This window comes from Hemicordylus capensis, chromosome 5 (assembly GCF_027244095.1).
Source record: "Hemicordylus capensis ecotype Gifberg chromosome 5, rHemCap1.1.pri, whole genome shotgun sequence".
NCBI lineage: Eukaryota > Metazoa > Chordata > Lepidosauria > Squamata > Cordylidae > Hemicordylus > Hemicordylus capensis.
The window spans coordinates 183,339,269-183,364,702 of NC_069661.1; the positions used below are offsets into that span (position 1 = coordinate 183,339,269).

Sequence of the window (25,434 nt, forward strand, 5' to 3'; positions counted from 1 at the left end):
ATGCAGGTTAGGGTCCCTTAGCAGAAAACCTGTACTATCCTCACAAAACTTCATTTCCCACATTCCTTGGGAGAAGTCATGACAACTCAACCATTATAAAATTTGCCTAAATTTATAGGATAGATGTATCCTATAATGATAAGCAATATGTCATCTTATAGGTTTCTAGGTACTCTGCATATACCATTAAGCCACTCTCCAAATGGAAACATACCATATAGCACTTTTTTAATGCCAAAGATTTGAACAGAAACAATCCAGCCAAATTTAAGTGCTTTTCGTGCCACTGATTTCAGTGGGAGTGTTTATGCATCACTTCCATTGAAATAAAGAACATTTTTAAAAAAATAGTTTTGTTTAGAGAGTTCCCTTAAAAAAAAAAAACAATTAAAAGGAAAAGGGAATCTAATGGAACAGTGAATTGTCTGAAGTTGATTCTACGTCCCTTGACAACTGCGGTGGTTCAGTTCTCACAAAACCCCATGGTTGGCAAAATCACGGTTGGTGAGACATAGAAGTCAATGGGAATCAGGGGGTATGGGGAACTGCGGTCATGAATGTACCTCAAAAAAATTTGAAAGCCACTAAAACCAACCAACCACCCTGGAAGAACCTCTTGCTATTTGTCCTGGAAGAGGATTTCCATCTTTCCCAACCCCGCCCCTCACCCCCACCTTGGCACCGAATGGAGAAATGGCCCACCGTAGAAGAACAAAAGTTCCCTGCTGGACTCCCACCATCACTTGGGCTAGGCCCAGGAGGCTGAGATCCAGCTCATGGTCTGGCTTCAAGGTGAAGTGCTTTCTCCTCACTTTCCAAGAAGGCTGGAAGCTGTCGAGGAAGCACGCTGTAGGCGGCCCCAAGGGTGAGCAGGGAGCTGTGTGCACCAGCCCAGTTCTTACTTCTGCAAGGAGCAAGTAGGAATGCACACACACAACTGACAGGAGGCATGCTTGGTTCTTGTTTTAATTGAATTAAATGGGGAGGCCAACAGGAATGGAGAATAGGCTACCAGCCCCCTCCAATCCAGCAGCCTGGCTTTTCTTGCAAGGCACAGGCGTAGAAAACAGCTGTGTCCGCTCAGGAGGGAAGGCGGTAGATACTCTGCAGCATAAATTGAGGTCAGCTGCTGGTGTTCTCCACTGGCATGGGGAGTGGCGAGGTAGAGAAAAGGGGTTTTTTTTCATGCTTCATAAACAGGACACCTCACAAGCAGTGCAGTTGCTGCTGTACTGCTTCTCTCCCTCTCTTTTTCTCCTCCTTCCTTCCCTCCCTCCCTCTCTCTCCTCTCTTTTGCACTTCTCACCATGCAAATCGCACAATAACTCGTGCATACTCAAGTCACATTATGAGAGACAAGCTACAAAATTCCATTTGTGCATATTCAAAACCACATTTGCCAAATCTGCAGTTGTCAAGGGACAACTATATTTAAATACAGTGGGCACATTCTGTTAATCAAACCCAGGTTAGGAGGAGTGCCCAGCCAGGGTAGGAGAGCCATGCATGCTCCTGATCAATGACACTATAGTAGGTGATGTAACATTCTCTTGTAAACTGATTTCTGCTCTCAGCATAATTATCAGTGGGGCCAAATATTGTTTGCTGCAGTTTCGTGGCTGGGAAGGTTTCATATATTACCACCACCATTGCATTTGGAAGCTCAGTTTCAATGTGTTTGCCCTCTTCACTCAGGTGATTATAAGGGAATAACAGCAGGAGACAGGGCGTGCTCTCTGCTCTTGCCTGTGGGCTTCCCAGAGGCATCTGGTGGGCCACTGTGCAAAACAGGATTCTGGACTAGATGGGCTTTGGGCCTGATCCAGCAGGGCTGTTCTTATGTTCTTATACTTATTTTTCTCCTGGAGCTTAGTTCAGATTTACAGCAGAACCTAAAAGATTCATCCTTGTAAAATGCAAATGCACACAATCACAAATAAAAAAGGGGAGAGAAAAAATATGGTTCATGGTTATGTCATCCTGTTCTGCCCTCTTTGGATTAGACCATTTAGCATGCTGCTTGATCTTGGCTAGATCAAATATCCATGTTTTCCATTTTCCAGGAACTATCTGTGCTTCTGCACCCTCACCGATTTTCTGGAGAGAGAGACACTATTTGCAGCTAGTTGCTCAATGGAAAACAGCTGCCAATTCTTGTCATGCCATCTGTGTAGTGTGACTTTGGGACATAGTTCTGTGCCAGACTCCATTCTTAGTTAGCTGCAGTTGCTATCCCATTGACATCAGGGGGATAGCATGGTGCAACGTAAGGAACCTGTAGCCTATTCATTATAGTAGGGAAATATCAAAACTAACCTTACTTAGATAGGTTAGAACATCAGAGAACATCAGGGTAACCTTAGAGTGTTAATTACTCTAAAGCACCTGCCTTTATTCCTTCTATGGCAGCAGATATGGCTGTCAGAAATTTCAGTTTCCATCACTACCTTTTTATTGCTGAGGAAGAGCAGAATGCAGTGACAGGCATTACATAGGCACCACAGTAGGATCTTCATTTAGCCCTAAACACCATCCAAGCATGTGTAAACTGATAAGAACAGATTGATTAACATAGATAATGTTTACACTTGATCTTAGCCAAAAGGCAAGAAGAGATCCAAACAGATGTAGCAGCACCTAGATAGTCTGGGAACCAGAGGAAATGTTGTTCCTGCAGTTACCTGGATTTCTGGATACTTCTATTTCTGTGCACAGCAAATGTACAGAGATTCTGCAAATCATACAAAATGTAGTCCTGAATGCTGAAGACCTACTACAATGAATCAATGCAATGATTTTTCTTGTGCCACCTCATCTACTTTGTTTAAGGCTTGAGGAAAGGGGCCAAAAAGGCATTGATTCTAAACAGATACCCGGAACCCCCCTGCTATTGCCAGTGCCCTCCCAAATAATCACTGTTCATTGTTTAAAATGGATGTGGTAGCCACAGAACTCTTTAGTTAAAGATTGTTAAACAACTTTAATTACTGAAGGACTTCTTTATGAACTTGCATGGGTGTTTATTAGGCCTGTGCACCATCAAAAATATCTGATCAATTCAGAAGCAATCTGATTTAAAAAATGTCGAGAGGCTGACATGGCCTCCACAACACCATCAGAATCAGGTCAGAAATGACCTGATATTTTACCGACATGCCCATCAGAAAATCACACACCCCACCTTAAAGTCACCACCACCACTCTGCATTGGACTTGCTTTCCAAGCCGGTTCCTGGGTGGTTTTTAAGGGCCACACCCTTAAAATCAAGGGTAGGGGGCCAATGGCTACCCCTTATGGTAGACCTGCAGGCCAGAGAGTCCCCACAGGAGGTTGCCTTTGCCCCACCCTCTGATTTCAGGGGTAGTAAAGTGTGCCGTCAAGTCAATTTTGACTCCTGGCTCCCACAGAGCCCTGTGGTTTTCTTTGATAGAATACATGAGGGGTTTACCATTGCCTCCTCCTGCGCAGTATGAGATGATGCCTTTCAGCATCTTCCTATATCGCCGCTGCCCAATATAGGTGTTTCCCATAGTCTGGGAAAACATACCAGTGGGGATTTGAACCGGCAACCTTCTGCTTGTTTATCAAGCATTTTCCTGCTGTGCCCCTTAAGGTAATACAATTTCAGGGGAACAGTCCTTAAAAACTACCCTTGGAGTCAGATTGGAAAGACTTGCTTTCCAAGTTGGATCCCAGACTGGTTTTTAAGGACTGAATCACCAAAATTAGGTGTGAGGGCAAATGTAATCCTCATGAAGGACCCATGGGGCCAGAGGGTCCCCTGCCTGGGGTTTCTTTCTCTCCAAGCCAGCTCTTGGGCTTGTTTTTGAGGACTGCATCCCTGAAATCACAAAGGTAACCCCTCATAGGGGACCCACACTAGAGAAGTGTATGAATCATATTTTTCAAATCGATTCAATTGGCGAGTGCCATTTTGGAGGGCTCTTTTCCCCCTGCTGATTGGTTTTCTGGCACTGGTTTCCAATTGGCTTGAGATCTCCTTGCTTCTTGGTAGGCTTCTTATAATTCAAATCAAATTTTGTCATGGGCAACTGTTCCCCAATTGGCTGGGGGGAGGGGGGAGGGAACGGGGAGGCCAAAAGAGGGATTTTCAAAATGTATTTAAGGGGCTGCTTGCTGCTTTGAGGCAGAGAGCCATTTCTGCCTCAGGTGAGAAGGAGCAGCAGTATGAGAACTGAGAGCAGTGACTGCTGGTGCTGGAGGTCTGGCCAGCTGGCCTGCCTGGCTCAGTGAGTAAAGAGAGAGACAGAGACTACCTACTGGTCTAGGCTTATATGTCTCTTTATCCGTGCCCCCCCCCCACTTCCTTGTAGTTTGCAGTGATAACAACTGCTTTTATTTTCTTTTTTCTATTTTGTAATTGCTATTTGCATCCCCCTGCTTTGGATGTCTTATTCTTGCTTGTAGCCAGCCCCCAGTGGCTTTAATAACTAGGGTGCTGTGTTGACCCCCACCTTGCCCCCCCCCAATTTTAAAAATTGTACCAGCTGCCTCCAGTGGCTTTAACTGGAGGCTGCTTTGAACTCCCCCCTTCTGTGCATTTTTCTTTTTTTGCTTGCTTGTAGTCCCCAGTGGCTTTAATAAGTGGGGTGCTGTGCTTAATTGGGCTGCTGTCTGTGTACCTGGTGGATTAATTTTTGGGTTCTTAGGCTGGTGTGTTCTGTCTGGTGCCCAGCCTGCCAGGTTCTCTCTGTTTCCTTTCTAATTTTTTTTTGTTTAGTTTTGATTGTTTGGGTGAGTGGGTACCTGCCCTACTCCCAGCTGTTGAGTCTCAGTTTCTGCTTGGCCCAAGAGTGCCTCTGAGAGCAACACCTGGCAGATTCCAGCCGAAGCCCCCAGCAGAAGATGCCAGAAGGTGATACACCACCACCACCACCTTGGTCAGGTTATAGAAGTTCTTTAAATAGGGCCTAGTTTGTGGAAGCGAGAGATTAGGTACTAGCAGGACAGGAGGGGTGAGTTTGGGTTACAGAGGCTACAGTAATCCCCTGCCCTTTGCCTTCCCTTCTCTTAGACTTGCTGCAATGTTGCTCAGTGGGCAACACTGGGGTTTGTAATTATTTAGCAAAGTGCCGAAAGCAAGCTGCCCACTCCAGTTACAGAGTAGAGTGGCAGAGTAATGGTAGCGTAGGGTGCAGGGTTTAGTTGTTGCAGTTGTTTTAAGAACATGCATGGAGATTGTTCTACAATCTAAACTAAATAGGTTTATTGGTTAAGTACATTTCAGATAGGAAAGACCTATCAGCTACATAGTGAATAGGTCGGGAGAGAGATGTGAGATTCACCAAATGAGATTCATGGCTGAGTCTTAGTCTGACATTATTACACCACACTGGATCCGGAGAGGCTTTCCTCGGTATCCCGCAAACCTTAAAGCTCTGTTTGGCTGGGATGCTAAAGAAGTCATGCCCAGCTCATGAAGTTTCACTGTCATCCCCAAGGCAGGCATGCCTTGCTTCCTCTCTAGCAGATTTTCATCAGGAGATTCAGGACCAGTCTTAGGGGTGGACAAGCCAAGCAGTTGCCCAGGACACCTACCTGAAGAGGGCATCAAGCTGAGATGATAACTATGGTAACACTCAGAGGCAGACTACTGCATAGGCAATAGAAGCAATTGCCTACAGCGGCAAAGTTTGGCCCCATTTGGGAGCGAACCCACACCCCCTGTGTCTGACGTCTGACACAGGGGGTATGGCTGGGGCACCAGGCACAGCCCCTGATTGGCGGCGGCCCAGGTTTTCTGAACCCATGCACCATTGAGTGCATGGGTTCAGAAAACCTGGGCCGCCGTTTTGCCCCTGGTTCATTCATACTAATTTTCATTCTAAACATGCATACTTAGAAGTGCTTCAGATCTGCTTACATCCACACATGCACCTTTGTGTCTCCTCTGATACCTCTTCATACTTTCTCTGATACTTCTTGTACCTATGAATGTTGGTAATGTGAATGGGAAGCAGTCAGGAGTCACTTTCTGGAAAGTAGAAAGTAGAATGGAAAGCAGAAAGGAGATTTTAAACCTGAATGTGCATTCTAGTCAACAAAAATAATCAAAAGTCCACTTCATCAAATACATGATATGTAATCTGCCGTGGGCATACTTAAAACAACAACAACAAAGAACTGGCTAGTTTGGCAGGAAATACACGAGGCCTAGTCTTGTGATGAACTTAGAAGTGCACAAGATATTATCATTCATAATAGCAATAACTAGGGATAAAAACATCCCTCTAGCAGTGCTAATTCAATTAGCTCTGTAATGCGATAGAAATGCTTGGTCCTTATTCAGACCAGAGACAACATAATCAAACATCTAAATTATAATTCAGCTGTTTCATGCTTTAGTTCTTGTCTGATGTCCTTCTGTCAAAGAATTGCCAGTTTCAGGTTTGCTGCAGAGCACCCTAATATTTATTTATTTATTTATTTGATTTCCATACTGCCCTTCCAAAAATGGCTCAGAGCAATTTACACAGAGAAATAATAGATAAATAAATAAGATGGATCCCTGTCCCCAAAGGGCTCACCCTAGAAGACTAAATGTTCCACTGGCTTCTGAATGTTGCCATTCTTATTCTTTGGACAGAGAGACTGATCTGTTTGTCCTTTATAGACAGCAGAAGGGCACTGTAGGCAAATGACAACACATATATCATGTTGGAGGATAAGCAACTGAATGATTCTGATAGTATAAATGACATTGTTTGGGTCCAGTAATGGTGCTTTCTGAATGGATATGGGAACAGAGCTACATGGCATGGCAGAGCTAGCCTTATTACTTAGAGCCTGTTAAAGGTCTGACTGACTACATAATCATTTATATAGGGTTCAGTAAGTGGATGTAGACCTACTTCCTTCCTGGAATAGCAGCTGGGAAAGAGAGGTGTCCTATATAAAAGGGTTTAGTTGTAGTCAGGTAAGAGAGGGCAATAGATTAGAAACTGAAGCAAGAAAGTGCTCTGTTTTTGTACTTGGGTGTTAGTGTGCATTTTGGAGGGTTTATTTTCCTGTGTGTTTATGTGTTGACAGCCCTCACTGAGGGAACTTAATACAGCTGTTGGTAGGGTGTTGTGTGTGTGTGTGTGTTTGTACTTTCGATCTTTTTGGACCAGTTTCACTGAAACTAGCCCAACTGCAGGTGATCTATCAAAAGCTGGTATCAGGGTATGCATTCAGCAAAGTCGGGTGGTCCCTGTGTCTGTATCTCTGTAATATATAGTTGCTGCTACTAGTGAGAAACAGATTATGGGTCTGCTTCAGGCTTGGCCTGGCCCACAGGGCAACAGGGCATATTCCCAATGTGCCCCACCTTCAGGGCGTCCCTGTGCCCTGCCACACTTGACAGCAGTGAATACTCCCACCCTTAAGCACTCATTGTGCTCAAAACCCAGCACCCTCCCCATATACATTCCACTGCCATCTCAGTGCCCCCAGTCTGGCCCTGGTCTGCCTGTAAGGAAGACCACCCAAGGCCTGTCAGAGAGAAATAACATTGTTCACAAAAGATAATTGAAGTTATGTTGCAGTGGTTTTAGCTGGGTAGATGATCTTCCCTTCTGGGCCTCTCCTGTAGTAGGTTGTTCCTAGGTCCCAGTCTAGCCTTGTCAATATGTTTTTTTCATCTTGTCAGGTGAGCACTATAGTTACAGGAAAGCCTGTTGTAAATTACTCTGGAAGGATTTACAACAGGCATTCTTCAAACAACATTACTCAACTCTAGTGGAAGAACAATTGACAAGGCACACTTTAAAGCTCAGTACAAGTCTAGGAATCTTGCACTTCCTGCCATTTGACTACCCAAGCCTTTTCTCTATACTGCTGTGTGTGTTATATACACCTAGTGAGGATTATTCTTCATGCTGATTAAGTGGGCTACAGTCCATGAAAGCTTACCAGGCTCGGACTGGCCCACAGGGCAACAGGGCATATTCCTGGTGCACCCTACCCGTGCGGCGCCCCTGCGCCCCAACTCCCACCATTAATTACCTATTCTGCTCAAAACTCGGCGCCCTCCCCACATACATTCCACCGCCCTCTCAGTGCCCGCAGTCTGGCCCTGAAGCTTACCTCACAAATATGATAGTTTTTAAGTTGCCACAAGATGATGATGATGTTGTTGTTGCTATAGACCTACAGGTTACCCCTTTGAAAGTGATTCCTGGCCAAAGTAGAGTTTGCATTCACATTCACAATCCTATGTAAATTTGTTTAGACGGAAATAAGCTCCGTTGTGCTCACAACAGTCAGCCTGCTAGTAGTATTACTGTCTAAAATGCATACCTTTTTGGGGGGGTGGGGGTCAAGCTACTTGAGTGCACGTGTGTGAATGTTAACACCGCATAAACATGGGAGGACGCCTATTTTGAATCAATTCTACCCTCTACCGCATGCAGGCTTTGAATTATCGATAAGAGAGAGAGAGCGGCGGACCCACGCGTGTGAAAACGCCCAGAAAGCAATGCGGCAAAGGGAGCTCTGCCTTGCCTAGAGCTTTCCCGGGCAGCCCTCAGCTGGGGAACGCGGCTGTAGCAGAGGCGCTCAGCTTGCCGCTTCCTTCTCGGAGAACTTGCCAGGCTCCTCCGCGCTCTTTCACCTTTATCGGGCCGAGCTGCGTGGAGAAGGAGCTCACAGCAGCAGGCGCCTCCTCCCACCCGGCAGCCTCCGCCCCACGACGATGCTACTCGAGCTCCTCGCTGCCCTTGACACCAATTCCTCCGGGCAGCAACGAAGCAGGCAGAAACAGGTCGAGACCACGCGCTCCAGCTGCTGCCTGGGCGACCGCCTCTTTCTTCTGCTCCGCGGCCTCTGATTGAATTCCGTTTCAGACGCTCACACAAAGGGCCCCTCGTCCTCGCACCGCCCGCCTCCTCCGCTGCCGCCGCCGCCTCCTCCTCCTCCACTCGCTGCTAGAAGCCACGTCATGGGAAATAAATAAATAATCCCATTCACCCAGTGACAGGGCGCAAGAACCGGCGGCGGCTGCAAGATTAGATCCAGCCCACCCAAGCCTAAGCTAGAGCGAAACAAGCCAGGTAACGTAAAACGGACCCATCCAGTGTGTTTTGATATTGCTGCAGCCTGGGAAGGGCGTCTGGGTTTCGGCAAGGGGTGCTAGGCTAGCAGTTAAAGTCTACGGATGCGAGATGATAGCCATGCTGCTGCCCCATTGTCTGCTTCGCGTTATGTACCTGCCGCCGCTGCCCTTGGAGTGTGTTGTACTGTGTAGGAATGGTGTAGCCCGCCTCGCCGCTGAGTTCCCACCCCAGACACGTATTCGCCGGTGAAGAGCGTCTGCCTGTTGGCACCTCTCCTGCAGCGGTTGGATCGCGTTGGTTTGGATGAGGTGCAAAAGCCTAGCTTGACGACCACAATGTGGATAACATCACACACGGGGCTCTTTCGCAGGCGTGTGTGAGTGTAAGGGTGAGTGAGAGCGAGAGATGATGATGATGATGGTCACTAGACTAGATGATCTGACACTGCTATAAAATTATAACTGAAAAATGTATATATACTCCGGCCCTGCCTTCCTAAGCTCATGCACAGAGTTGCTTGCCCTTGGATGTTTGTGGAAGGGAGAGCTATCCGTGCACAACCCATTGATAGCGACCTACAATGAATGCACCTCTGTCTCGTGAAGAAAGGCAGTCACCCACAAAGACACAAAAGACAAATGCACACACACACACCCCAATAGACTGCATACGCACTGTGATTCACAGGCATCCCCCGAGCCACTCCCACAACCTCACGTCACCCCCAAATATCACGTGTTATGAGATGCAGAGACCCCAGCTGAGAGAGGGGCCTTTCTCTCCCCATCATCACACGCACCCCACAGTTCCTTCCTGTTCCCCAAAATCATGCCCCAGACATACAGGCTTTTCCACAGCATCTTTCCTGGTGGTTTGAGACGAAGGGGGGCGGGAAGCATGTCAGCTCAGCCTTTTAGGGGATGGACTCCGGCTCGAATGCTGTAGTTTGTCTTTCTACTACCACCCCTCCCCGACCCCAAAGGAGCCATTTTGAAAGCGGGACTTCTCAAGGTGGGTTGTGCGTCTGCTTGCCCCATGGCAAGAGGTAGGAGCGGCGTCTGTGGCCGCGCGTGCGCCTGGGAGCTAGTCAGTGCGCGCCGCGCCGATGTGTCTGTGCCGCAGCAAGAGGAAGACGAGGAGGCGGTGGCTGAGGTGACGGCAGCAGCAGCAAAGGCATCACGCGTGTGTCTCCTTATCCAGCCCAGCCCTTTTCTCCTCCTCCGCCCAGGAGGCGAATCTGGGTAGCTGGAATCAGGCCGTGTACGTTGCTGGCCGGGCAGGTCTGGGTTGGGCTGGTTTCGCCCGGCTTGGTCTCTCTTTCAAATCCCCAGGGGTCAGGTTCGGGGAGCCGGGTGATGCTCAGGCTTGCGAGGTGGGGCAGGGCTGCTGGCGGCCCTTTTCCAGCAGGCGTTGTTTTCTGCAGAGGGATTTAAGCGCCTTCTCGTTTCCAAGGCCCCACCTCGGCCGCGGCCAATCGGAAACGCGCGGAGGCGGCAGAAAGAAAGAATCGGAAGGCGATGGAGGCAGACACTTGATCCGTCTGCCCAGCAAGCGGAGAACGTGAGCTGGAGGCTCGGCCGACTTGCTTCAGCCGGTTGGTTCTTGCCGGTGTTCAAAGCAATCGGGAGCCACGTGGAGTGCAGCTCGGGTCTTGGGCTCCCGATCAGCGAGCGTGCTCAAAGGGCAGGCTGGGTTACCGCTGATAGATCCTGACTCATTGCTAGCTCATCCACAGGGAAAGTTGTCCTTGTTCAATGCAGTTTCAGTTGTTGCCACTCACCAGCAGCACTCTGGAGCTGTCCAAGCAAACACTAGGGGAATTGCTGTGCTGTTCGGATCTGCTGCAGGAGATGGTCCACAGATGAGGCCAGAATGAGGGACAAGTCCTTAACAAAAAAAGATTGAAAACAGAGAGATCTGTGCAATGCTACATTATACAGAGCAAAAACTGGCAATCTGGCCCTGAATAGAAGGAATCTTTTCATTAGATGTGCTCAGACTGGTAACTACTTGTTTCAATTTTAGTCCTTCCTGCCTGGCTGAAGCCCTGCTGGCCTGGCAAGCTCCCACATTGTGCAGAATGTAGTGCACACCACTCTCTCACCTGCACTCATTCCCCCCTACTGCAACCCCAACTCTGATTTCTCCAAATTTGGCAGCAGCCTGCAGTGCGGTTATCCCTCCTCCTCCTCCATCCCCGTTTTCCACAACTGCTGCCAAGTAAGGGGAGATGGAGTGAGGGTAAGGAAAACTGGTGTGCAGGTGGAGAAGAAAGAGAAGAGCAGCAACCAGGGTCTCCAAGCAGGGTAATAGCTAGGGGAGAGGGGTCCTGTGTTTGCCCCCTCCCTGGTGGCCCCTCTGAGTAAGGGAGATAATGAAGAAAATAGAGAGGGGTAGAGCTGGGCGGCGCAGGTTCTTTGAACTGATCTGCTCAATTATATCTACACCCCTTCCTCCAAGTAAGGAGAGATCAGGTTGAGGCAAAACTAGCACACAGGCGGAGGAAGGAGGGAAGAGCAGGATTGTCCCCTGATGCCATGTAAGCAAGACTGGTAATTTATTATAGACACATCAGAGACCATGTGCTTCACCTTCTACTGGCTTCCTTGGAACATTGGAAGCTGCCTTCTACTGAGTCAGACCATTGGTCCATCTAGCTCAGTCTTGTCTACACAGACTGGCAGCAGCTTCTCTAAGGCTGAAGGCAGGAGTCTCTCTCAGCCCTATTTGGAGATGCCAGGGAGGGAACTTGGAACCTAGATGCTCTTCCCAGAGTGGCCCCATCCCCTCAGGGGAATATCTTGTAGTGCTCACATGTAGTCTCCCATTCAAATGCAACCAGGGTAGAACCTGCTTAGCAAAGGGGACATTTCATGCTTACTACCACAAGACCAGTTACTTGCAAATTTCTGAGTACCCTCTCTGCCAACCTTCTTTCAGCTTTGTCACACATATTCTTGTCCAGTCGTTAGGCTTTACGTGACATAAAAATGAATTCACGCTCCCAACCTTTAGAATGATTGACAATACTTACTTTTACCTGTTTTGGTTAATCCCTGCTAACTGGGAACAAAGCACCATTTTAAAGCAGTGACTTTCTTGATGGAAGTAAATGGAGGGAGATGCAAAAGCTTTCATTCAAGTCCAAGCAATAACTTACTCCCTATACACACATTCTGCAACAAGCTTTCACACTACTTCCTAGTCTTATTTTTACCTTCTGAACACACATTTATCAGCTGCCTCTTGAATTCTGAGAAGAATCTGCCCTTTCCCCCAGCCTCCACAAACATAGTGATGGGAAAGGGTGGGTTTGTATTGGAATGCAAGAGCTGGCAGGCAAGCGATGCCGCAAAAATTGTGTGAGGTTCCAGCTTGGCATGTGTACAGGAGTAAGATCATGCTAGGAAGTAGTGTGGAAGCTTGCTGCAGCATGTGTGTGTGTGGGGTAAGATTGCACTTGGAACTTCTGCAAAAGCTCTGAACACCTGGAAAGGCTCTCTATTACATTAAGTAGGAAGAGAGCAACTGTCCCAATTCAGCCCAGCGTAGCCTCTCCAGTGATGTACATATGTGTGTGTTTTGGATTGTGAGCCTTCTCATTCTGTCATGCATTTTGCTATATTGCTTTAGAACTTTTTTGTTGTTGAGAATGTATATGAGAATGATGTATATGTAAATGTAAATGATCTGTCCCTTGTCATGGACAGATCATCACCTGGTGGGGTTTAGTTTGACTGCTCCGTCTGCCCTCTGCAGGGGTGGTGGGCCGATTAAGATGGTCCGCCCCCGGAGGCTTATGGATCCACTTGGATTTCAGACGGCCCTCGGGGAGTTTCCAGTGTCCAGAGCTGGTGACCCTGTCAAGGCCTTGGTTGATCTCTGGAATGGAGAGATGGCCCGGGCTGTTGACACGGTTGCCCCCAGGCGCCCTCTCCAGCTTGGTGGAGCCCATTCTGCTCCTTGGTTTTCCTCGGAGCTTAGGGCGATGAAGCAACTCGGATGATGGCTAGAACGACGCTGGAGGAAGAGTCGTCATGAATCCGATCGAACACGGGCTAGAGCCCATTTTAGGGACTATGCCGTGGCGGTGGGGGCGGCGAAGAAATGCTTTTTCTCTGCCTCCATTACGTCTGCTCAGTGCAGACAAACAGAGCTGTTTCGTGTGGTGAAAACTTTGCTCCACACATCCCCCCGGACAATGGGGGAGGAGTCATCTACGGCTCTTTGTGATCGGTTTGCCTGTCGCTTTGCAGATAAAGTCGCTTGCATCCGTGCTGACCTGGACTCCAGAGTTTTGGCAGTTCCGGCAGACGTGCCTCTGGTACCATCTGGTCCCGTTGTGTTGGATTCTTTTCGGTTGGTGCGGCCTGAGGATGTGGACAAGATCCTGGGCAGTGTGCGGGCGACTTTGTGCGCTCTTGACCCTTGCCCTTCATGGCTAATAAAAGCTGCCAGGGAGGGGACAGGTAGATGGCTGCAGGTGATCGTTAATGCTTCGTTGAGGGAGGGCAGGATGCCATCGTGCCTCAAGGAGGCGGTGGTAAGACCTCTATTAAAAAAGCTCTCCCTTGATTCCTCCAACCTGGACAACTATAGACCTGTGTCTAACCTTCCCTTTCTGGGCAAGGTGATGGAGCGTGTGGTGGCGTCCCAGCTGCAGAGGGTCTTGGATGATACGGATTATCTGGACCCTTTTCAATCTGGCTTCCGCCCCGGGTATGGGACTGAGACTGCCTTGGTCGCTCTAGTGGATGACCTACGCCGGGAACTAGACGGGGAGTGCGTCCCTGTTGGTTCTGCTGGACCTCTCGGCGGCCTTCGATACCATCGACCATGGTATCCTTCTGGGCCGCCTCTCGAGTATGGGGATCGGAGGCACTGCGTTGCAGTGGTTCCGGTCCTTTCTTGAGGGGTGGGTCCAGAAGGTGGTGCTGGGGGACTACTGCTCGGCCCTGTGGCCGTTGGCCTGTGGGGTCCCGCAGGGTTCGGTCTTGTCCCCCATGCTGTTTAACATCTACATGAAGCCGCTGGGAGAGGTCATCCGGGGATTTGGACTGAGTTGTCAGCAATATGCGGATGACACTCAGCTCTATCTCTCCTTGTCATCTGATCCTAGGGAGGCGGTGGATGTCCTGAATCGGGGGCTGGAGGCCGTGATGGGTTGGATGTGGGCTAATAAACTGAAATTGAATCCGGATAAGATGGAGGTACTGTTGGTCAGTAGGAGAGCCAATCGGGATGAGGAGATTTTACCGGTTCTGGATGGGGTTGCACTCCCCTTGAAGGAGCAAGTACGCAGCTTGGGGGTACTACTGGACCCGGCTCTGCTTTTGGAAGCTCAGGTGGAGGCGGTGGCCAGGGGTGCCTTTGCACGGCTTCGGCTGGTGCGCCAGCTGTGTCCCTTTCTCGAGAAGGCAGATCTGGCCACGGTTACCCACGCCTTAGTCACGTTGCGGCTGGATTACTGTAACGCGCTCTATGTGGGGCTGCCCTTGAAGAATATCCGGAAACTGCAGCTAGTGCAAAATGCAGCAGCAAGGGTTTTATCCGGAGCTGCCCGCTGGGAACATATCACCCCCATTTTGAAAGAGCTGCACTGGCTGCCGGTTTGTTTCCGGGTCCAATTCAAGGTGCTGGTTTTGACCTTTAAAGCCCTAAACGGTTTGGGCCCGGGGTATTTGAGGGACTGCCTGCTCCCAAGGGTTGCTGCCCGCTTGACGAGGACATCTGAGGGGGCCCTGCTCCGGGTGCCGACAATGAGGGAGGCCCGGCTTTCGTGCACTCGGGACAGGGCCTTCTATGTTGCTGCTCCTAGACTCTGGAATGCTCTCCTGGTGGCCATTCGTTCCTCGGACTCCATCACAGCTTTTAGAAAGCTTTTAAAGACCTGGCTGTTTACCCAGGCTTTTACATAATCGTGTTTTACTGCTGTTCTTGTGTGTTTTTTATCTGCTGTCTTGTTTTTATGTATGTTTTTAGCTTGATGTTTTTACTGCTTTTATTGTATGTTTTAATTTTTGTAAACCGCCTTGGGGTTTTCTTTTAACGAAAGGCGGTATAAAAATGTAAAAATAAATAAAAATAAATAAATAATCATAATTAATAAGCTCGGCATCATCACGCTGATGTAAACCTTCAAATCCATGCCAGTCTTAAAACTGAATTCAGCAAGTTCATATGCTAGTTCACAAATAACTTAGCAATTGCCCTGTTAAGTGGGAGATGATTTGCCAGTTTAAATCACTTTATTGTGAGGATGTCACCTGAGCTATAGACTCTATATTACGTCCTTGTCATTCTGGAATGCGTAGTGCAGATCATTACCTATTTTGTATCATGTGGAACATTTATTTTGCATTACGTGGATCATGTAAAGCCACCACCAGGAATATGTGGAGTTGGCCAGGTTGTAGCCTACATGCTGAAGTAAAAAGGAGGAGCCAGAGATCAATGCTAGAGCATGTGTGTTACATGCGGCAAGTTCCATCTCTTGTTAAAGGGTCTTGGAAAACAGGACTGGGAAAGACCTTTGCCTGAGAACCTAGAGGGCTTTTGCCAGTCAGTTTTGGACTAACAATCTGATTCAGTATAAGGCAAATGAACAGACCAGGCCTAAGAATGTTGCCATGTATTATGTGGAAAAAAATAACCGAGGAATCTGAAAAAGAAAACACTGAGGTCATTCACACAATCAGAAACTGTGTTCTAGGTTTGGGAGCTGTGCATGCTCCCAGTTTTTGGCTGTGGAAGCAAGGCAGGAGGAAAACCTGTGTGGAAGCAAGATAGGAAGAAAAGCTACCCAGGTTTTCCTTTGCCTTGCTTCCACACAACCGAAAATTGGGAGGACACACAGCTCCCAAACCTGGGTAGAACTGTTTTTGACTGTGAGAGACCTCACTGTCTGTCTGCAGTCCTACAGTTAGAAACTAGGCTGTGCATTTGCCTCTATCACTAGAATAGCTTCAAGTTACCAGTTAATCACTGTGCAGCCAGCAACCAGGAAGAGGCAGTGAGTACAGCTGTTCACACCTTCAAAGCCTCCTCGCTCACCAAACTCTGCATTTCAAAATAGTCATATAGGGAGGCATCCCAAAGGGGAAGAAGCAGAAGTACATTATATTTGTAGACTTTTCCCTGACCATTATTTATGCCCTGGTTATTTTGCTTTATGTCTAAGCATGGCATTTTTGCCAGACAACCTTTAAAGATTATCTTTTCAATGTACTAAATATTTCTATTAGATATGTTGCTTAAAATCATAGCCTTTGCCCTACCAGTGCTGTTGTGACATCCATGTTGCATTTCACAAATTACTGTTTACTAATCCATGATGCGTTTCACAAATTACTTAATAAAGAATAGCCTCAGAGAAATAATGTTGAAGCTCTGGACTACAGTTACATTGTTCTAACTTGGATGGTTTATGGATTGCAGCCAAAGGCTACACTCATCAACAGCCTTATGCAAGTGCACTTGGGCTCACAGCCCAATAATTTCAAAACGCACAGGTACAACTGCAAGCACACAAGAAACCAAGCCTTAGCAAGGAGCCAAATACAGAAAAATGCCTGCGGTGCAAACAAAGCATTAAAGGAAGAAAAGGTGGTAGTTTAAACAGTTGGTCTTTTTAATTATGTTCACATAGCTCTCCACAAACTCCCTTTCTGGCAGTGTAAAAGGATGGGTTGCAACATCTGGAACAGTGGGCAACATTGATGCAAATCTAGTTTTAGCTATGCATTTGGGGGGAAGGAAAAATGAAAGCAGGAAAGCTCACAAGCAGTGGTAGAGACGGACATAGAGGAAAGAAGAGAAGGAACGGGGACAAAGAAGACAAAAGTAAAGGGTGGGAGAGAGGAAGAGGGATGGCAAGAGGTCAAGACTTCTTTCAAATTTGGCACGATGTGTGAATTGTAGAAAAAACGTAGCCTGCTATTGATAAAGTGTGGTAGTATTCTTTATACATTAGGACTTCAGTTCTAACAGTAGCCATGTGAAAGTTAAGCCTTCCTCCTTTTCCTGGGTGTGCTGTACCGACCTGGGTAGGCAAGAAATGAGGGAGTGCACTACCTAGCCATGCCTCTAGCACTGCTGCATTCCTGGGCATGGAGTTTGTCTAAGAAGAGCAGCCCTGAACTTGGCAAATCAGCAATCCTGATCGCAGGGGGAAAGTGTCCCCGAGTCCTCCTCAGACACACACTCTGTCCAGGAATGCAGGAGGGGCGTGGCTGTGGTGAGTGAATGCTGGGGTCATGGCTATGCAGCATGCTCCTATTTGTCTTCTATCTGGACAAAGCATCATCTACCTGGCTGCAGAAGGCTGCAGTTGCATTCTTGTTTCTGAGTGATGCAGTTAGAGCTGTTTAAGAATCCTTCTGAGTGCAGACATGCACAAGCACATACTGGCAGGTACGGCAAGTCAGAGAAGTAAGGAAACATGTTATTGCCACAACATAGATCCTAATGCTAATAATGAATTATTATTATTAATTATTATTATAATCCTAATAATTTGCTGAGAGGATTTAATATGGCACTTGCCTAACCATGTGTGGCAAGTAGAAGTCACTTCTAGGTGGGAAACCTGTTAATGCTGTTTTTTTCTTTTTTTTAGTCTATCAAGTATGCCACACATGATTCTTGTATGTACTGTGCGCAAGCAGGCTCGTAAAGTTTCCTGTTGGCCAGTAGTGCTTTAATACTTCAGATCACTCTGTAAATCCTACAGTTAACTCATTTTTTCCCCTGAGCTGACACAAAATGTATGTTAAAGACATATAGTCATGGTGTACAATCGTTAACTCTTCTTTCTTTCCTCTTATTATCTCTACCTCTGGTAGATAAGCTTCTTAGAATAGGTGCTTTGCCAATGTAAAGCACATTCTGTAATAATTGTTTGTAGCAGACCTGGCATACTTTGGTTATGCAAACATGACTATATCTGTATAGATATATATTGTGTTCAGGGCCAGGCTTTTTCTTATCTTGGCCTGTTGCCATCCCTCTTCTCTCTCTTCCCCCCCTTGCCTTTTGTCTTCTCTGTCACTGCTCTTGCTCTTCTTTCCTCTTTCTCTATGTTTGTCTCCACCACGGCTTGTGAGCTTTCCCTCTTTCATTTTTCTTTGAGAGAGAGAGAGAGAGAGAGAGAGAATGAACTATGGTGCCCTGCACTGCTCCTCAGGCTCCCCTTACATGTTTTTGTCACCTCAGAGACTAAATATTGATTGCCAAGGAAATAATCAAAGCTCCCAGTGGCTCACTTAATATGGTTTGCTCGCTAAGCCCAAGGACAGCAAGAGCCTACATTTGAAAAGCCAGACTTGATGGAGGGGGAAGTCTAACAGTGGGATGCTGTATCCTTTAGTCCAGGAATCCACTGTAGATGAGAACTGTGTCTATATTTACAGATACACTAAATGAGTAGGTCCCACTCTAACAAGAGTTGCTGCAAAAAGTATTCGGAGAGTGAGGAAATGAATGCATTTCACTCTGGCAAACTCGCTCTTGGACTGCAGTATTGGGAATGGACTCCACTATTCTCTAAATCATGTATACAACCACAGCTTACCTGGTCTGGGGAGGACTGGTGGGAGGGCAGGAGCCACCTTGCCTTCCCCCACATGATGTAAACCACTCTTGGGCTTAGCAGCACCACGTGCCCACATGACCCACACGTGGCAGCTCAGAGAGTGGTGGGAAAGCAGGCTGTAGCCTCCCACATCCTTCAGTGCATCGTGCAAGGAGCTCTAGGTGCCTGGCTCTCTGTCCGCTCAGGCTGACTGGCAACTGAGGTAAGAGGACGCCCAAGCTTCCTCTTACCTCAGTAAAAGCCTGGGGAGGGGGGAACCTGGGTTACCTGGCAGGGCAGCACCAGGATCAGCTGGAATCCCAAACTTCAAAAATCACTTAAAAATCAGCCCTTTGCCCAATTCCTTTGAAATAATTCTGATAGCTTCATTGCCCCCCCCCCGGGCACTACCACCCACCACACTCCGCTCTAGGCCACCCCTTTCCCCCCCCGACGTGAAATGATACATTTGCTGGAATGCTCATTATTCTCTATGGGGATTCAAAAATACTTTACAAATTCACCAATTATCGGAGGAGTGTCCGATTGCCTTGGGGTTTGGTGAGTGGTAGGCACCCCTGGTTGCCTACCACCCACTCCACTTTTGTGCCCCAGGTGCTCCACAATAGGGGATAGGGAATTGTGGGCTGGTTTAAGTCCCATTATACCCTATGAGGAAAATAATTAAAAGTGTTTCAAATATTCAAAAAAATGTAGGAGTGTCCGATTGCTTCAGGAATTGGGTGGTAGTTGGCACCCATGGGTGCTCCACAATAGGGAATAATGGGCTGGTTCGAGTCCCATTATACCCTATGAGAAAACAAGAAAATAAAATTCAAAAATTCATAAAAAATCGTACGAGTGTCCGATTGCTTTGGGGGTTGGGTGGTAGGCACCCATGGGTGCCAGCTACCACCCACCCACTCTGGGAGGTTCAAACTGAACTGAGGGGTTCAAGCAAAACCAAAACCAAACCTCCCCCTCCTGGTTCAAACCCGGTTCTAATTCAAACCGAACCAGACAAACCGGTTTTGTGCACATTCCTTGTGGGATGGGGGGAAGCTCTTCATCTCACGCTGCTCATTGGCTGGTCTCAGCCTGAGGTATGACAGACACATGTAATATATCTACACTCTACAGCCTCAGAGCTCCACTGTGTTTCTTCATCGGGAGTGCCCCGGAGGCTCACACCACTCATATCGCTGGGTGGCCCACACCACCCATACCTCAACAAACAGGAAGACAGTGCTGGAAGGTTGGGCACTCAACTGCATTTGCCTTCTGGCTGCTTGCCTTGCTAAGTAAGTTGCAAATGGCATGGCTCAGCTGCCTCCTGGAGTATACAGAAGTTGCTTTCTATTGCAGAAAAGCAAGAAACATTGCTCACACTAAGAATAATATACAGAACCTGCTCAGTTCTGGAGAACTCAATTCCATTTCTTGTGTAGGTATGTAAGCAAATGCTGATGACAAAGTACAAAATGATATGCAGTATTTGTATGTATGTTAGGGATGACAGCAAAATCCAGCGAGTCCTGCTATTTGTGTGAAATTGTGGTACGATTCTCATGCTGTGTTGATACTTGATTGAGAAAATTTCTCCCTTGCTTCTCATTCATCACTAAAAAGGCAAAAATGTGGGGAATAGAGAGAGATCAGAGATGTATATAACATTGCTCAAACTATCAGCCTGATCCTGTATATGGCAGCTTCCTATGTTCCAAGAGCTCTTATGATTCCCATTCATGATCCTAGTTCTATTCACATTTAAGTTTAATGCATGTACAATCTATGTATAACACACACACATACTTGTAGTTGTTTACACATTATTTCAAGGTACTTTCAGTAGTACATTTCCTATTTGTAAATTTCATTTGAGGGGGCCTGTATCCAGGTTCACTTTTACAATTAATGCATGTACAGTCATTCACATAAAAATATGTAGATGTGTACAGACACCTATATGCATATACAACATAATCTCTGCATAGGATTTCAGTTGAACATAATCATGTACACAACTGGAGATACATGCCCTATAATATTCCTGACATACGTGGATGGAAAACGCTGATTCCATGGGAACTCTGGGTACCTTAAATAGAGATGTAAAATTTCCAGAAATCTTTCCAGAGATGTAAAATTTCCGGAACTCTGGGTACCTTAAATAGAGATGTAAAATGTCCAGAAATCAGAAGTCATGAAATATATATGCAATGTATTTTTTTTTAACTAGCACCCTTTATGGGTTTAAAGTCACAATGTTTCTTTAGGAGCATTTATTATGCATAATCTGCTTTGCTTATAACCTTGATCATTTTTTGTATATTACATTAAGAAGTACTGTACTGTATCACTATCAGCAGTTTCTGCTTCTTCTGATCCTTCACTTTTATCATTTAATGACTTATCAAAGCTGAATTGTCTTATTGAGACAAACCTCTCTACTTTTTCACATGTTCCTTTATTTCTTGATCTGGTATATTTGCAAACATAGACCAGTTTATTTCACATGCTGTAGAAGATGGAGGAATCTGAAGCAAGCAAGAAGCTTGGGAGAGTAAAGGTCAGAACACCTCTCCTTATATGAATATATCTAAATAACTTTTCTTAAACATTTTATTCATAATTTAAAAAAAAATTCATAACCCTTTAAAATAATTATATTTGGGGGAACCCCCCCGAATTCCTTAGGAGAAAATGGAAAAAACTTGACCCCTCCCCCATTGTTCCAGTTTCCACCCGGGCCTTCACATCTCTGTTTATAAGCTTGGGCGGGGGCGGGGCAGGGCGGGGAGCAGGCACATAGATGAATCTCATTTCTACAAAGAATTGATTCTTTGTTATGAGACATGCATGTGGGTATGTTTACGTGGAAGTCTCATTAAAATCAATGGGACTAACTTCCAGAACAGTTACAGAGGATTGCATCCTTAAGATTAAGGATTAAAGGGCACAAGATTAAGGATTAAAGGGCGCATTAAAGGGCACTGTTGTTTTTGTGGCCCCTTTGGTGGTTGTACATTGCAAGCTGTTCCTTTTGCATCAAAGTATCTACCCCAGAAGATTTTCTGTAGTAGCAATGGGCTCTTAATAGTTTTGGTAGTGAAAATGGCCTCCTGTTGTCTCCAACAACAGGAGACAAGTGCCATGGCAAATGAATTGTTAGAAACATTAGGTATATCAAGAGGGAAATGCCTATATTTCTGTAATGGTAGATTTTGAATTTATTTGTGGTGTCTGTTTATAGTTACATGGATTGCATAAGAATGCTTCAGAGCGCCTCGAATGTTAGCAAACTCAGTAAATAATGGAGGCCCTAAATTTCTCAAATTAACTTCAACATATATTTTGAAAAGTGGTATATAAATATCTATAGTATTAGTAATAGTATTGTGGTCCAGAGTTTGTTTTGGGGATGTAGTTGATTGAAAGTTCCAAAAAGCCCTTTTCAATGACACAATAGAGCTCTGCTCACAATCTGTGAGAAGAGCTTGCGAGTGGTCTGCGGGGAAGGAGCGTTAAACGTATCTTCCCTGCAGATGATCGGCATGTAGTCCCTGGGCGGGCAGATCACCTGCCCAGACAAGCAGCAGCTCCTGCTGCAGCTCTGAGGGTCGGGATGCCGGGATGCACTGTGTGTTGGCCCGCCCCCGGAACCCCAATAATGCACCGCGCAAATGCATGGTGCATTACTGGGATTCCTCCTTCTCTTCGAGTGTGCCAGCCACGGCTGCAAGCAGCTGTGGATGACACATGATTTAAAAAATGAGGTTGAGGGAGTGCTTGCTCCCTTAACCTCGTTTAACTGGATGGCTCAATAGGTGGGTTTGTTGCTGTGTAGCCACCAGAATCAATCCCGATCCTTGTGGTTCACGCGAGCATGCAAAACCAGGCTGGGCTCCCTTTGCCCGGTTTTGCACACTCGTGTGAATAGCTTCAATGCATCCCTTTCATAAATGTCCACGAGCCAGGAAGTTCCATGTTTGGGTCCTAGTAAGTCCCCTTAAAAACAACAGAATAAAATGTAAAAATCTGCAACTTTCTTATTTTTATTTTTGTGTTAGAAGAAATGGCAATACCAGATTTATCTCTGTGGTACTTCTCAGTAAAGTGGTCAGGACTCCCTGTTTCATTCTATGAGTATAGAATTTGCTTGCGGTGGAAGTATATCTTCTTGCTCCAATCTGGGTCTGATCTGTGATATAGCTTATAACTTTAATTCTTTGTCTTCAAAGGAGTTAATACTGGCATGGAAAGTGTGAAGAATATTAGAAGTTCTCTTTTTTCTTCCAAAGTGTTGGGTGAATTGAATCCTTTGTGTTTCTTTTCCTGAGTTACCTGTTAACCTTTAAGGTCACTACATCTAGCCAATTGTTTTTACAGTTTAGACAAAAATCACTCTTCATAAGGGTTCAGTTTCCCTACAAACACTTTCTTATTTATCTCACTATAAAGGCTGCTGTGGGTAACTAGCCAAGTATGTGTTTCTGACCTTTTCTTATTATTACTACCCAAGAAAGGTCGCTATGTTGGGCACTACACTTTAGGAACAGAATTGCAGGACGTAAGCATATCTGAACCTCATTTAGTCTAGGACTCAGCATACTGGTAAGGAATTTCCAAGAAACTAGCCCTTATCACCCAGACTGTAGCATGCAGATTGCAGAAAAGACCAAAGTGCATTGCATCAGAGGTCTTGTACTTTGTATCAGGTTTGACACCATTCACTATCTTTTGGAATGTTATCATTTTTTTTAGATTTGTTTTCCCACTTTAGTTGCCTTCAGCCAACCATCTGAATGGCAAAGTATTCCAGCCATTTATGTAGCTTGCTAAGTACGACCTCTGGCAACATAAGCAACTCTCAGGAGAGGTAAAACTGGATGTCACCAGGCCAGGTAGTGCACTTGGCTTTAGCTTTTCTCTGCCTTCAGTCAAATGGAGGTGCTCCAGATGCTCAGTGTCACATGGAAATGCCCAGTCCTGTCTAGCAGCAACATCCTGATATGCTTTTTCTGCTACTTCAGCTTTCCCTATAGTGGCCCTGCATAGTCCATTTTCATAGATTCTGAAAGGCCTGGAAAAAGCTAAGCAGGGTTGTTGCTTGAGGGTTGCACTGGGAAACCCACCACAGTGCTGAGGTTGCAGCCATGCCCAGCTTTTTCTGTACCTTCTGGGCTGAAGGGAATCATCTGCCTTAATAAATGAATTAGAAGGGGTTAAGAAGATGACTGGGGTCTGGAAAACAAGTCATATGTGGAAATGTCGAGGGAACTAGGAATGTCTAGCTTGGAGATGGGAGGAAGGGATAGCGCTCTTCACATACCTGAAGGTCTGTTACAGAGAAGAGAGCAAAAATGTCTTCTTTGCTACCTGAGCAGAGAAGTTTTGATCTAATCGGCTTAAGTTATTGATTTTGGTTGAATATTTGGAAAAAATAAGAAGAACCAATTACCTGGGGTGGGAAGGTGAGTTGTCCATCACTGGAGATCTTCAAGTACAACATCTGTGGAAGATGCTCTAGTTCTGACTTTCCTGCATCAAGCAGGGGATTGGACTTTGAGGGCCCTACAAGGGGCCCTCAAACTCTGTGATTCCATGACTTTCTCTGTGCCCATAAAAGTACATGAAGGGGTCTGGGGCAGAGGAGGTGTAGGAAAAGAGCTCAGATGAGCAAAGGCGGGCTGGAGAACGACCAGCTGATAATTATCTGTAGACCTTTAATTGGTACACTGCTCTGTCAAACTTGTACACTGCTCTGTCTTGGTGTATCTTAAAAATAAACAGCAAAATCTGTGGAAAGGCATACACTGGGAGGGAGTAGTGCTCTTTGGAAGAAGTTTCAAACCCAAACTGTTCAAGCTGATTTTTAAAAAAATCAATCATATTTGAAATTTCTATCCCATTAGCATTGTGTCCTTAGTGTGACTGTAGGAGAGTGTGAGGCTGTTCGCACGCTCAGCCTAACCCAGGCTAGCTCTGCCCAGCCTGGGTTAGGCTGCATGTGAGAACTGCAGGGATTTGGCTTCATCTCAGCAGGCCAGCACTGCCTGGCCCGGCCTTTTAGCCTGACTGTTACCCGAGGTTAAGGGAGTGAGTGCTCCCTTAACCTGGGCTTGCTGCTCATGTGCGAACTGGGCTAGACAGAGATGAGTGCTTAGAGCTCCCATTTCTTAGGGGAATACACAATGCATTGTGCATGTCATGCAGTGCATTGTGGGATTCTTGGAGGCCAGGACGAGTTATCCCCTGCTAACTGGGCAAACAAGCACCCTTTTTAATGTGGTGATTCTCTTTATTTAGCAGGGGGAGAGTAACTGGCCCTATCCACCCCCAGCACAGTACTTCCCGTGACTGTTGCTGGTGTCTGTCTTATGTTTCTTCTTAGATTGTGAGCCTTCTGGGAACAGTAGATCATCTTATTTATTTATTATTTCTCTATGGAAACTTCTTTGGAAACTTTTGTTGAAGAGCAGTATATAAATATTTGTTATTGTTTAATAACCTCCCCCCGCCCAAATGTGTGCATGGATGGTCATGTGAACAGCCCCCTCTTCTGTTTTCAACACATTACGCTTTGCCCCATGATTTATCTCAATGAGACAGCTGCTTATAGATGATTTATTTATTACATTGTATCACCCTGCTTCCAAGGAGCCAAGAACAGGCAGTGTATCTCACTGACCCAAGCTTGCTTCAGATCAGGCTCAAAACTGTTGCAGGTTTATAATCTTATTCTATGGAATGTCAAGTGTGTTCTCCTTGTGCAAGGATTGTGTCATTTTCTTACAAAACCATTA

At 46.3% G+C, this 25,434-nt stretch overlaps 1 protein-coding gene across 4 annotated transcripts in view; it reads left to right on the forward strand.

Annotated features, from left to right (window-relative positions):
- Window positions 1–4,161: 4,161 nt before the first annotated feature.
- SLC16A7 (solute carrier family 16 member 7) overlaps window positions 4,162–25,434 on the forward strand; it is a 156,708-nt gene continuing 135,435 nt past the window's right edge. For 2 of the 4 annotated variants that reach the window (XM_053254289.1, XM_053254295.1), the window contains exons 1-2: window positions 4,162–4,251; window positions 8,416–9,054. The gene's annotated coding sequence lies outside the window, so the exon portion shown is untranslated. Of the gene's footprint in view, window positions 4,252–8,415; window positions 9,055–9,941; window positions 10,069–17,273; window positions 17,294–25,434 lie in introns of those variants that run through there. The other 2 variants (XM_053254290.1, XM_053254293.1) reach the window with 2 other exon arrangements.